Raw genomic sequence first — 12,132 nt, 5'->3', positions numbered from 1 at the left:
TCTGTATCCCATCTCCAGATCTGTGCATGTATTCTTCCTCCAGATCTTCGTCAGTATCCCTCCTTCAGAATTTCCTCTGTTTCCCTCCTTTAGGTCTTCATCTGTATCCAGTTTCCAGATATTTGCATGTATTCTTCCTCCAGATCTTCATCTGCATCCCTCCTTCAGAATTTCCTCTGTATCCTTTCGTTAGGTCTTCATCTGTATCCCATCTCCAGATCTGTGCATGTATTCTTCCTCTAGATCTTCATCTCTATCCACCCTTCAGAATTTCCTCTGTTTCCCTCCTTTAGGTCTTCAACTGTATTCCATCTGCAGATCTTTGCATGTATTCTTCCTCCAGTCTTTAGTTTGTAACCCTCCTTCAGAATTTCCTCTGTACCCCTCCTTTAGGTCTTCATCTGTATCCCATCTCCAGATCTGTGCATGTATTCTTCCTCCAGATCTTCGTCAGTATCCCTCCTTCAGACTTTCCTCTGTTTCCCTCCTTTAGGTCTTCATCTGTATCCCGTTTCCAGATCTTTGCATGTATTCTTCCTCCAGATCTTTATCTGCATCCCTCCTTCAGAATTTCCTCTGTATCCTTCCGTTAGGTCTTCATCTGTATCCCATCTCCAGATCTGTGCATGTATTCTTCCTCTAGATCTTCATCTCTATCCATCCTTCAGAATTTCCTCTGTTTCCCTCCTTTAGGTCTTCAACTGTATCCCATCTGCAGATCTTTGCATGTGTTATTCCTCCAGTCTTTAGTTTGTAACCCTCCTTCAGAATTTCCTCTGCATCCGTCCTTTAGGTCTTCATCTGTATCCCATCTCCACGTCTTTGCATGTATTCTTCCTCCAGATCTACATCTCTATCCCTCCTTCAGAATTTCCTCTGCCTCCGTCCTTTAGGTCTTCATCTGTAACCGACCTCCAGATCTTTCTGTGTATTCTTCCTCCACATCTTCATCTGTAACCCCCCTCCAGATGTTCATCTTTATTTCTTTCTCGATTAGTGAACAACTGTTTCCCAGGTTTCCTCTGCATGATGCATCATTGATTGTGTGCAGGAATGTCTTACATCAGCGCATCATCACATTCATCTGTATCCCTCAGTGAGGAGTTGCTATCTGGCAAGGGAGCAGAAGCCCTGGCTTTTTTGATTTTTGTTAAATATAAAATGTAGTGGGTAATTCCATTTTAGAAAGGTTGGTTTGCTAAAAAGACTCTCATTTCAGAAATATCCATGCCAAAAGCATAGTGTACACTTGTGCCCTGCTTCATCAGTAGCCTGATCTGCAGTGCCTGCTCTCCAGTGTCACAGACCAGGTTTCTGGTTCACAGGTGCCCTGTTTGACAGCTGCAGAACCAGCAAAGTCTCTTCGGCACAGAGACTGCATTTAAGTCTGCACCTCTATTCCACAACTATACTAGTTATGCTAACTAATTGGAACCTGACTTCAAAGTGGTAGTTCCATAACACAAGAATGTCTCACACTGGGGCTGGAGGGTTGCACACCAGAGAGGCCTTTGAAGTGCACACATAGATAAGGGGTGTTAGGCAGAGATAACACAAGAGGTAAAGGATGGCTCCGTCTTGGTTTTCTGTGGGCTACCCTTTGCTTGCCTGCCTTCTACACTTCCTGCACAAGCAACGCGCTATGGGTAGGTTGCCAGAAGGTAAAGATCACTTGTTTCCTCAAGAGGGATTGATCCCCTTAAAGGAGGCACGCTTTTGTCAAATCTTAGGAGGCCTTTCTCCTTTATAAGTAAGGGGTCTACCACTCCTTCCTCGATTCATTTTGGATTTTCAAGACTTCTAGAAGAATGTGTTTGGGCCCTGCTGGAAGAGCGGCCCTTTCCAGTGCCCTCCTGCTGAGAGTTGAAGGCAAGTGTTCCAAGAAAGAGGTAAGCTTTGCTCCCTACTTATCCCAAGGGCATATTGGGGGTGAACTGTTGTCGGAGCAAGACCTGCCCCTCTCTGTTAGCTGCACTGCTATCCGGACTCCCTACTGGAGCCGAAGCACTCTTGCAGGTGCTAGGTAGCCTCCGCTGGGTTTGGAGTGAAGAGAACAAGGACCCAATTTGTCCTTGAGCCCCTGGATTGGGAGTCACATCACCTGACGCAGAAACGCAGTGGGTTTCCTGCATTCTACAGAGCTGAACCTCCATCAAATCTTGTTGACCACGTTCAAATGCCTTCAAACCACCAGGATCTAAGATTCTGCTTTTGGGACTTCTTCGAACCTCTTCTAACTGCTCTTGCTGCTCCTCAAACCAGTGCGCTATGGCATTGTGCCAGCTGAGTGCATTGCTTCTTCCAGGTCAGACAGGTAGCATGCTGCTGTGGAAGAGTTTTGACCGCCACATCTAAAACTATGCCTCAAATCATCTTCGTCACCAACCCAACACTAATGTCGCACTGACCCTGGTGTCCTCATCAACCCGCATCCTTCGAGCGCTGCATCGACCCACAATGAACTGCACCTTAAAACTGAGTCTATGCCTGTCCCCTGACTTCATCACCGCAACTCACTGAATCCGAACCTGGTTCGACCCACTTGCACAATGCTAAGAAGCCTGTTTCAATGCTGTCAAACCGTCAAAAACAGTACTATTTCAAGGCCCAGTCCATTTGGTCCACTTTGGGGTCTCTAGAGACTATTAAGCCACCCATTTGAACATGTATTTGCTCAACCAAGACATATCCTTTTAGTAACAGCATTGTTATTGATTTGCCTTTCTCCCCTGCTACATTTCCCATCATGCTTACATCGTCTTGATTCTGCTTATTATGTGTTCTTTTCACGGGGCTGGGCTTTTGCTAGCGTTTTTTCTAGTATAGCTATATTGCGTATGGTGAGTTTAATTAAAGTATATATCTTTTTTTATAGAATCTGGATTGGACATTCCTTTATTTTGGACTGTTATACTTCGCTGTTTGGGTTGCTACTGAACCAAATGTACACCGCTCTTGAGAGTATATCCTGCCCTTGAGATCTCGCTTGGGGGCTGAGTAGGTGGTTTGGCCACTACCACCCACCCCCTTGTATTCTTGCGGGGCAGAAGTCATTTCATCAAACCTTCCTCCATATATTCCTCCATATCCCTCCGGTAGATATTAATCTGTATCCTCTGCCAGATATTCACTTGTGTTGCTCCGCTGGATCTTCCTGTGTATTCTTCCTTCATATCTTCATATCTGACGCGTCTGTCTGCATTTATCTGCATCCCTCTTTGCTCTTTCTCCAGATCTTCATCTGTGTCTCTCCTCCAGAAGACCATCATACAATCCACACTCACCAATAAGTGACGGTCTATTGCACCCAGTTACCTTTTCCTGGTATAGCATTGATTGTGTCCCAGAGAACCCTAGATCAGTGCCTCACACATGGTCAATGCCCTTGGTATTTTCCATTTCTCGTAGTCATTTGCCACTTCCACCGGGGACATGGCTGTGCCTACAGGCCACAGATCAAGCTCATGAGGGTGACCAAGATGGCACAAGCTCACATGTACTCTTTGTTCCCATTGGTGACTACTTTCATCCTTATTTCCTTTCCCTTGGGCAGATTTATTTGCCTTCCATGCGACCAACTACCATTCCACAGCAGGCCAAATGATTTTAGGAAAAGTCACATGTTGGCAGGGCACTTGACATATGTCAGAAAGCCAGAGCGTATCTCCCACCCACTCCCTAACCCCACACCTCCACTGCCATCTCCTATTTCCTGCAATAACAACTTCAAATGTCAGCAGTTCATGATCCCCACAGGTGTCACCACCTAAAGATCAGTGAAATCCATCCACACCTCAACTGTTACTCAACTAAGTCTCTACTGCACGCTCCTGCTACGGCACCGGCCTCCTCGCAGACACACCTGTAGTCCATGTCCTGATTTACAGAGCACTCAACCTTTCCGCCCATACCCTTGACAAACTCCTCCAAACCTCATCTATCCATGCCCATTACCGCCACAAAGAACCCCTTCATATGCAAAATCACTCAGTCGTTAAATTTCTTTTGCTGGTTTTGAAATCAATCTGGAAAAGTACAGGGATGTCAATTTTGATCAGAAATGACTTACAGTATCACATTAACAATTGATGGTGGCATACCTGTGCAGGGTGGCTGTACAATAGCGCAACGATGGGAACAGGTGGCGAGAGTTTACGAAGGTGTGAACAGAGTTTTACATAGGCCAGGAAAAGGTTGGCTTATAGAGGTAGCATTAAACTAAGGGCGTGAATGCTTGAACCCTAAAAGGACTAGTGTACAAACATGCAAAATTACATTATTATACAGCACTGTAGGATGTGGTGGGGTCAGCTAGGGAGGGTCGTGGTAGAGGTGGAGAGAGCTCCCTCTTTGGTCAGGAGGGAAGTATGGACAAGCTTTGAAGACATACACAGTTGTGCTGGCTTTAACTGTAATCGGCAGTGAGCACCAACGGAGCAGAGCGATTAAGGAGAAAGAGTGCTCGTGAATGGTGGCACTGGGAGGCATGGGACATTGAGGTTGAGGGCAGAGGAGGAGTGGAGGGAACAACATAGCTCTCAACCATTTATGTTGCAAAGGCGGGTGAAAACACCCGATTTTATTTTTGGCGGGTGAGAGGCCCATTGAAACGAATGGGCGTGAAGGTGGCTTGGCGGGTGAGTCAGCTGTTTACAAGGCGGGTGACACCCGCCAGAAGCGTGTGAGTTGAGAGCTATGGAACAATATGGTGATTAGACGGAGATGCAATCGGACAGGAACTGAGGAGCAAGACCCTTGATAGGGTTGTAAACAACGAGAGGGAACATACAAAAGGATCGGCTGTGCCTTTAATGCCAACAATCAAGCTGTTGGTAAGTAGAGGTAAGGTACAATCGAATCTGTGTGATCACTGCACCGCCCGTAACTGTGCTGATGAAAATGTTTACACCAATTATGGCGTGGTACTGTGATCAGATAGATCACTTTGCCCGCCTCCTCTGGCCCGCATTCCCCTACCTGCTCCTCTCCACTTACTTTTATGGTGGCACACTTCAGTGTGTGCCGCCGACTCCCCGCTATGCCTGCAGCGTCAGTTCCTCCCGCTTACGTGGGTCAGAGCTAACGCTGCAGGGTCCTTTTTTATTTATGTTTTCCTTTTTTTAAACGTTTATTGTCCCCGCTTACCACAACGGTAAGCGGGGGACACCCAAGGAGAGCGACGGACACCCCCACAGCCCCTGCTCATCTTGGGGGCAGTAATGTGAGTCGGCAAAAGGAAATGTACCAAAGTAGCTGTAACTGCTTGGTCGCAGTTACTTGGTCAATATTTTTGTACATTTACGTAGAATCTAGGTACTGTGAGGCAGGCATGGTATCAAGAGAGACACAGACCCAAAAGCAACAGTTCAAAAACCTTAATTATCAGACTTTGAGGGGTTGGAGTAATGCCTACCTGGCCCTAACTCTAAGAGGATTGTTCCCTCAACTGATGCTTGTAAGAGCCGTCGTTGTCCCTCTTAAATCAAATGGGATAGGACTCTTCTTAAAGGAAAAATGATGATTCAAAAGGAAATGCAAACCACAGCTGGGTTAAGGTAGTCTTACCCATAGGCGTAGTTCTTCCAGTTCAAAGTAGTCAAATTCAACAGGGTTGCCCTTGTTGCCTTCCACGTAGGACACTTGCAGCAAGTCAATACAGTTCACAATGACTCTGGGTCTCTTGGGGTTCATTCCCCAAGATTTTCTCCTTCCAGTTCCAAACAAAAAAAGTACACATTTCCTGTTGTGCCTCTCAGGGTTACGTTCCCTAAGCCTACGCCCCTCTTTACGCAGACCAAAAAACAAACCAAAAGTTCCTCTTGTCAGGATGTACCTTTCACTGTGCAGTTCTTTCATGGGATAGCATCAGAGACTTTCGAGAACGCTGGGTTCTTTGCTCCTCCCAGCCGTGACCGCTCTGATCTCTAACCCCTTTCCTTACTCCCTGGCACCTCTTCTTCTTCTGCGCCTCTTCCACTCTGTCCTTTTCCTCTTTGCTTTGCTTCCTGCACACCTTCCTTTTCTATTGTGCACACTTCCACCTTCTTTCCGTGCCTCTTGCACCTTTTACTTACCTTTCCCCTTCCTGTGCCTCTTGCACACTTCTCTTTGCTTTCCCTTGTGCTGTCCTACACCTTCGTTTTCTCATTTTTGTGCCCCTTGCACTCTCTACATTTATTTCAGCTTGCTTGCACCCTCTCTTGGTTGCCCTGTTTCATTCTCTCTGTCTCTTTACTGTCTTACTCTATTGCGGGTCACTTGCACCCTCTCTTGGCTGTTTCCGTGCTGCCCGCACACTTGCTCGTCTCTCTTTAAGTCTGCGCATATAGCGCCTTTTTCTGTTACTCTGCTTTACTTTCTTCCCGCTTTTGAGCATTTAGTTGCTTTGTTTTGCTTTTGCTTACTTCCCTTTGCCTTTTCCCTTTTTCTTGCTTTGCTTTGGCTTTTCCCTTTTTTTGCTTAGCTTTTTCCTGCTTTCCCTCACCAGGTTGTTCACCTTTCTCAATGCTCCTGCTCCCACCACCCGCACGCTACTGAGTTTCTTTCTGGCTCACGAAACTCACCAATAGCAGTGCAGCGCTGGTGAGCAGGTCAAATGGTTCTTGGGTTGAGGTCAAGATCTCACCACCTGCCCCTCTGACACCCCTAGGACCGTACACGTCCCAGGGGAACGAGCAGTGGTCTGAAAAAGGCCAACAGACTGCCTTCCGTCCCGCTGTGGCTTCCTGGAGACACAGCTCCCTCACCAGGCTGCAGCCCATTACACTCATCGGGACAATGTCGCGGCGTCCCACACTCCACCAGTCCTTTTGGGTTCCTCTTCCTGCAGCCTTCTGCTCCTTGACGCCTCTGGTCCAGACAGCATCCCCAGCTCGCTCTCTGACTCTGGCAGAACAAACCTTTTTATATTGCAGGTGAGAGTCAATTAGTCAGGTGTGCACAATTGGGGCAGTTGCCTGACCTTGCCGGACTCTATTAGCGGGACAGTTCAAAGGTGTCCGATGGTAGGCCTCACTTTGTATCCCTATGTTGTGTCTATGGGTAATCGTCATTGCTCCTGAGTGCCTCTTCCTTGTTGCAGTACATACTGGAAATGGGGAGGGGAGATGGGGTGTGAGTGTAAATACTGCATGAAGGCTGAGGGAGAGTGGGTTGGTGGGTAATTAGGAAGGGGGAATACCATGCCTCACCCTTGGCTATTCTCCTCCCAATTCCGCATGACCCTCCACTCAGGTGATCCTCCCTCGATCCAAAAGCGTTGGCCCTTCCCTGGCCACCTGAATGGAAGATCCCGGGGGAGTAGGTGGGAGAATACCGTCAGGTTTCTCACAGAATGTTGTAGAGAGTTCAGATATCAAAGTTGAGGACTTTTTCTAGAGGGATGAATGAGTGGAGAGGTAGGGCAAAGAAGTAGGGGAAGAAGCAGGTATGAGCAGTAGTTCAGTTTGCAGAACACAAGATTACAATTTTTGGAGCGTCGTGTGAAAATAATTGATGCATTTTCCAAATGTTCAGAAGGTTAATACATTTCTTATGCTAAAGGAGATTTTGCTCTTAAGAAGGGTCAGGAACACACCACAGAATTTTACAAAATGGTTGGCTCCACTGGAAGACTACACAAAATGTATTTTAGAACAGTGAAATCAAACTTTATTAACACGAGAAATTAATTCATCATCTTAATCATGCAAAATCAATTACATTGAACAAACTCAATAATTGGCAATAATAATAAACTGTTTTACAATTGGTTGTACATGAATCACAACCTTCATCTAAGGAAATTATTCAAACTAACATTCTATCATATAAATTGCATAAAGCACTTTAACCAAAAAGTCAAATACTCCTGAAAAATAAATAATAAAAAAGCAATTTCAGAAATCATAGAATAAAGTGAAATAACATAGGTTAACATTTCAAATGTAGTATTTATTAACAACCTAAAGCATTCTTCTTTGTCATTGATTACATTTGTTGACAAAATGAATGTAATATTGATTCTTATCTGTGTTGTTTGCTGAAAGTAGACACCTAAAGTAAAATGTTTCCACGTAAATCCATAAAGGGAATTCCTTCACATGGACCATGTGCTTTTCCTGCAACACCAAAACAATTGCTCTAATCTCCAGTGGCTTTGATTCTCCCATTCATGAACATCTTTATGAAGGCAATACACTGTACTTTACCAACAATACCTCCATGTAGATCCATTTCACATACAGTTAAAACAACATTCTAATAAGTTCACATGGAAAGAGTAAATCACCCACCACCGCCATCTTGGTGAAGCCATCAGTGCAAATCATCATACTCATTTCATTGAATTTCATAGAGGAAACATAATACTTTATAACAACCGTAGGAAGGAGGGTGGCACAAGTCCATAACATTGAAGTATTGGGCATTACATAGATATGAATGAGGAGCCACTGTGAACACACCAAGTGTGATAATTAAGGTGCAAAGAATTTGCGGTTCACTAACCAGAGCTATTTCTTCAATAAGGTTTCTTGCCCAAGCCAAAGCCGATTCAACTATAATTAATTTCTTGCACATTTCTGGGGAAATAAAGAGTAACAGGCTTGTGTTCTTCTTAGAGTAATGTAAAATGAATCCATAAACGTAATTCTTATAACATTTAATTTTGCATGCTGGAGAGGTGGAACAGTACGGAATAATCACTTATACCACACCCATTGTTTCCACCATACAATCGTGACAGCATTAACGCCAGCACTACATTTTGATGCTTGGATAAATGAAGTGTATTCCTATAGACTCTGACGGCTTTTTACACTAGCAAAAAGCTGGCAGATTCCATAGGAATCCATTGTCAACGCGACGTGCCATGCATAACGCGTCGACTCATTTTGCAAAGCGGGATGCCAAAGGCAGGCGAAAAGGTAACTTAATCTCCACGTTATGCCTCCCTTTTGCGCTATGACATACAAGTCATGACAATTACATGGAGAGGACCTGTTTGCACCTTTGTGCAAACGTAACAGTTCCCCTCAGCGTACCTCATGGGGATTTGCAAAATGAGCCCCACAATATCCTTTCCAATTAGCCGACATCAAAGTAAATATGGATCGACAGCCTCCAAATGTCTGCGCTTAACATCTTTATAAAGTTGAGGATCTTAGTTTAACTGAATATTTCAAAGTGGAGCCCAATATCTTCTTCATTGTTTTCAAATATTCAATGGTCGGAAGAGACCATATTCAAGGCTAGAAAAAGATTTCTTATACATTTGAGTGGGGTGTTTAAGTGTAAGAAATACCTAACTGAACACGATTCCTTGGTTTAAATAGTAGTCCCTCAAAAGATTCATTCACCTGAATTCGAAGGAAACATGTAGGTGATTCCGTGTGCATGCAGTCACCATTTCTATTTCTATAAGGAGCGTCACGTTTACATGACGTCATGAAGTACACAACGTGCAACGTCAGAACGTATAAAACAGCTAGACCGTATCACTAAAACCGAGTAATGGAAGAATTTCCCACAAGGTCATCGGTCTTCTAGTGCAACACTGTTTTGAAAATAGCCACACTGAAAATGACTTATAACGGTAGATATAGCACATACAAATAGATGGAACAAATCACTAGGAAGGAATCTTGATCACAAGGAGCAACTATGGTTATTAAGGTTTACATCTCATGTGATTGGTCTTAATATCACTCCTTGAAGAACCATTAAGGAGAATTCCATTATACCGGGCATCATTGGGAGAGAATTTCAAAAGGAAATCAAATATCCTTAGAAATTCTTGTGCTAAACTTTTAATAATGCATTCTGCACGTATCTAATTGCGCATCTTATATGAATAGTGATACTGCAGGTTGCTGATGATGTTTTTAAATGTTGTTAAATATAGACCAATTTTTCATTTGTCTGTATTTTTCTAATTTTGTGAAAGATTTTATGAATAAATCAATCCACAAATAAAAATAAGAAATAAAGCCAATTCCGTTATTTGCATCCAGGAACACTTACGATTACATCAATCATGGGCGCTTTAAATGTACATCATCCATGCTCTTTGGGATGCTAAGCAGGATATTTAGTGAGCTTTCTTACCTGGTATACTAACTTCAGAGGCCAATTGAAGCATAGGTGGTGCTTCATTCTTAGAAATTCAGGATGTGGCACCAATATAATGGAAACCTTTTCACAATCTGTGACACGAATGCTTATGATAAACCGGATGGCCCAATTTAAAGGAACAAACGTCCTAGTCAGAGGAAATACAGCCTAGAGCAGATTTGCAAAGCCAAAGGTTGTGGAGAATGAGAAGGGGGCAGGCGTGGACAGCAACGCCAAAAGTGATAGAGAGGTCTACAAAGATTAACATACTGGAGTGGTGAGCAGCAGAGTGAAAGTCGGAGAAACTAATGATTGGAGTGTTGGTGGACTGCTTAGTAAAGAAGCCATATTGAAGTGGATCTCCATGGCTTTATTCCTCCAGTTACTTAATGGTATCCTGTTGAAGACCACCTGCTCAAGGACCTCTGAATAACATGGGCTACAGTTTAACTGGACCTTAAAGTCGACAGAGGATGTCTTCAAAACTGGTAGGTCCGGTGCAGATTTGAAGAGGGCAGGGAAGAGTCCTGCGGAGAGAGAGACGTTAAAGAGCTTAGAGAGATGAGGGGTGGTGATCGGGACTAGGTTGATCAATTTGAAAAATGAATTGGCTTTGGGAAGGATGTGTGCTAATTCGAAATATCCATTTGCATATCAGTCTTTTTCCCACCCACATGGGCAGTCCAGCATTGAAATGCTATGGCAATTCCCTTCTGAACAAGACCACCAACAGCAACCCCATACACGTGTCTCAGCCTTGTTGGGCCTCATCAGTGAGGTGGAGCTGTGCCTCTCTGACCACAGTGAGCAGGGAGACCACGTCTGGTTGCCTCCAGGTGACTCAGGGTGACCAACCCCAAGTTCCTTCCAAAAATACAAAAAATGTAGCAGGCGCCCCTCTCTCGAAGGAACACGGCATGATCACCTGTTCAGTGGTTTGTAACCTCTTTGAGAGTTCGCAGCCATCTGATTATAGTGGAAAAGTAAGGAACAAAGTCATTACCAGCAAGGGTGGACGTGATGGGTATTGGCTTGGGAGCCAGGAGCAAAGGTGGCAGTGTAGATGTAAGTTTGCAACGGCGATTGCCAAGGGAGGTGTTTAGGTTTGTGAGAGGTGATGCATGGCTGAGGATGAGTCAGGTGTGAATGTTCCTGTAGAATAGTGTTGGTCAAAGGGAGTCATAAGCGTATTGTGATAATCAGGAAAAAGCATCGTAAGTGGAAGCAGCATGAAAACGGGGCGAGACAGGAGAGGTCCTTACGTCATCGAGGTGCAGGAGGGGGCATGGAGAGGTCCGTATTGATATGGATAGAGAGAGATGGGAAGGGAAGAGAGCCAGGTATAAGTTACACCAAGTTGTAGCTAAAATATAGGAGAGAAGGGGAGAATAAGGGTGAGTATGATATTGCCAAGATCAGAGGGATTTTGCTGGGTAAAAGAAGTAGGCAAGTGATGACACTGGAGGAGGGGTACAACCCAATATTGAGGGGGTAGCTGGATGAGCGGCAAGGAACGGTTAAAAGTTGCCTGGGAAGAAACAGGTAAAAGTACTCAGCTTGACTAGAGTGTGACTATAGGTGAACAAAACACAATTACCACACCCAGGCAGCAGTTAGCAGGCCCAAAATAAGAAGGTCCCTTGGTTCTTTGAGGTAATAGCAGCTGCTTAGCAGTGAATGGAGATCTCTAGGCCGAAGGATGCCTCTTTGTGGAAGCAGGAGCCTGGAAAAGGGCAAGCTCAATGAAGAAGCAATGATATGTTTTCCCAAAGAATATTAATGCTGGGCGGAGCAGGGGTCTGTCCCTGTGCCTTTTCTGGCCCTAACAGGCTCAATCAGGGGGTTGCCCTTTGCTGCTTTTGGCCTTTAATTGCGGAGGCCGAGGCTGGATGCCCAGGAGAAACTCAACAACATGTGAGGCAGCGTGCCACATGACTCAAAATGGCTTCCACTTGTCCTGGCCAGGTCCTTGGTGCTGCAGGCATGAACCTCAGATGTTCATTTCAGGATCCTCTGAAATGGTGGGATTTGGCAAAACAA

At 44.8% G+C, this 12,132-nt stretch overlaps 1 protein-coding gene across 3 annotated transcripts in view; it reads left to right on the top strand.

Moving 5' to 3' along the window:
* Positions 1–12,132, top strand: part of LOC138452998 (WAP four-disulfide core domain protein 5-like) — a 432,843-nt gene that overhangs the window by 387,704 nt on the left and 33,007 nt on the right. The window lies entirely within an intron of this gene.

The sequence above is a fragment of the Ambystoma mexicanum genome, chromosome 4p (genome assembly GCF_040938575.1).
Source record: "Ambystoma mexicanum isolate Mex_15411 chromosome 4p, UKY_AmexF1_1, whole genome shotgun sequence".
Classification (NCBI taxonomy): domain Eukaryota; kingdom Metazoa; phylum Chordata; class Amphibia; order Caudata; family Ambystomatidae; genus Ambystoma; species Ambystoma mexicanum.
Note: the sequence above shows the minus strand (reverse complement) of the source record. Positions and strands in the feature narration are given on the sequence as shown.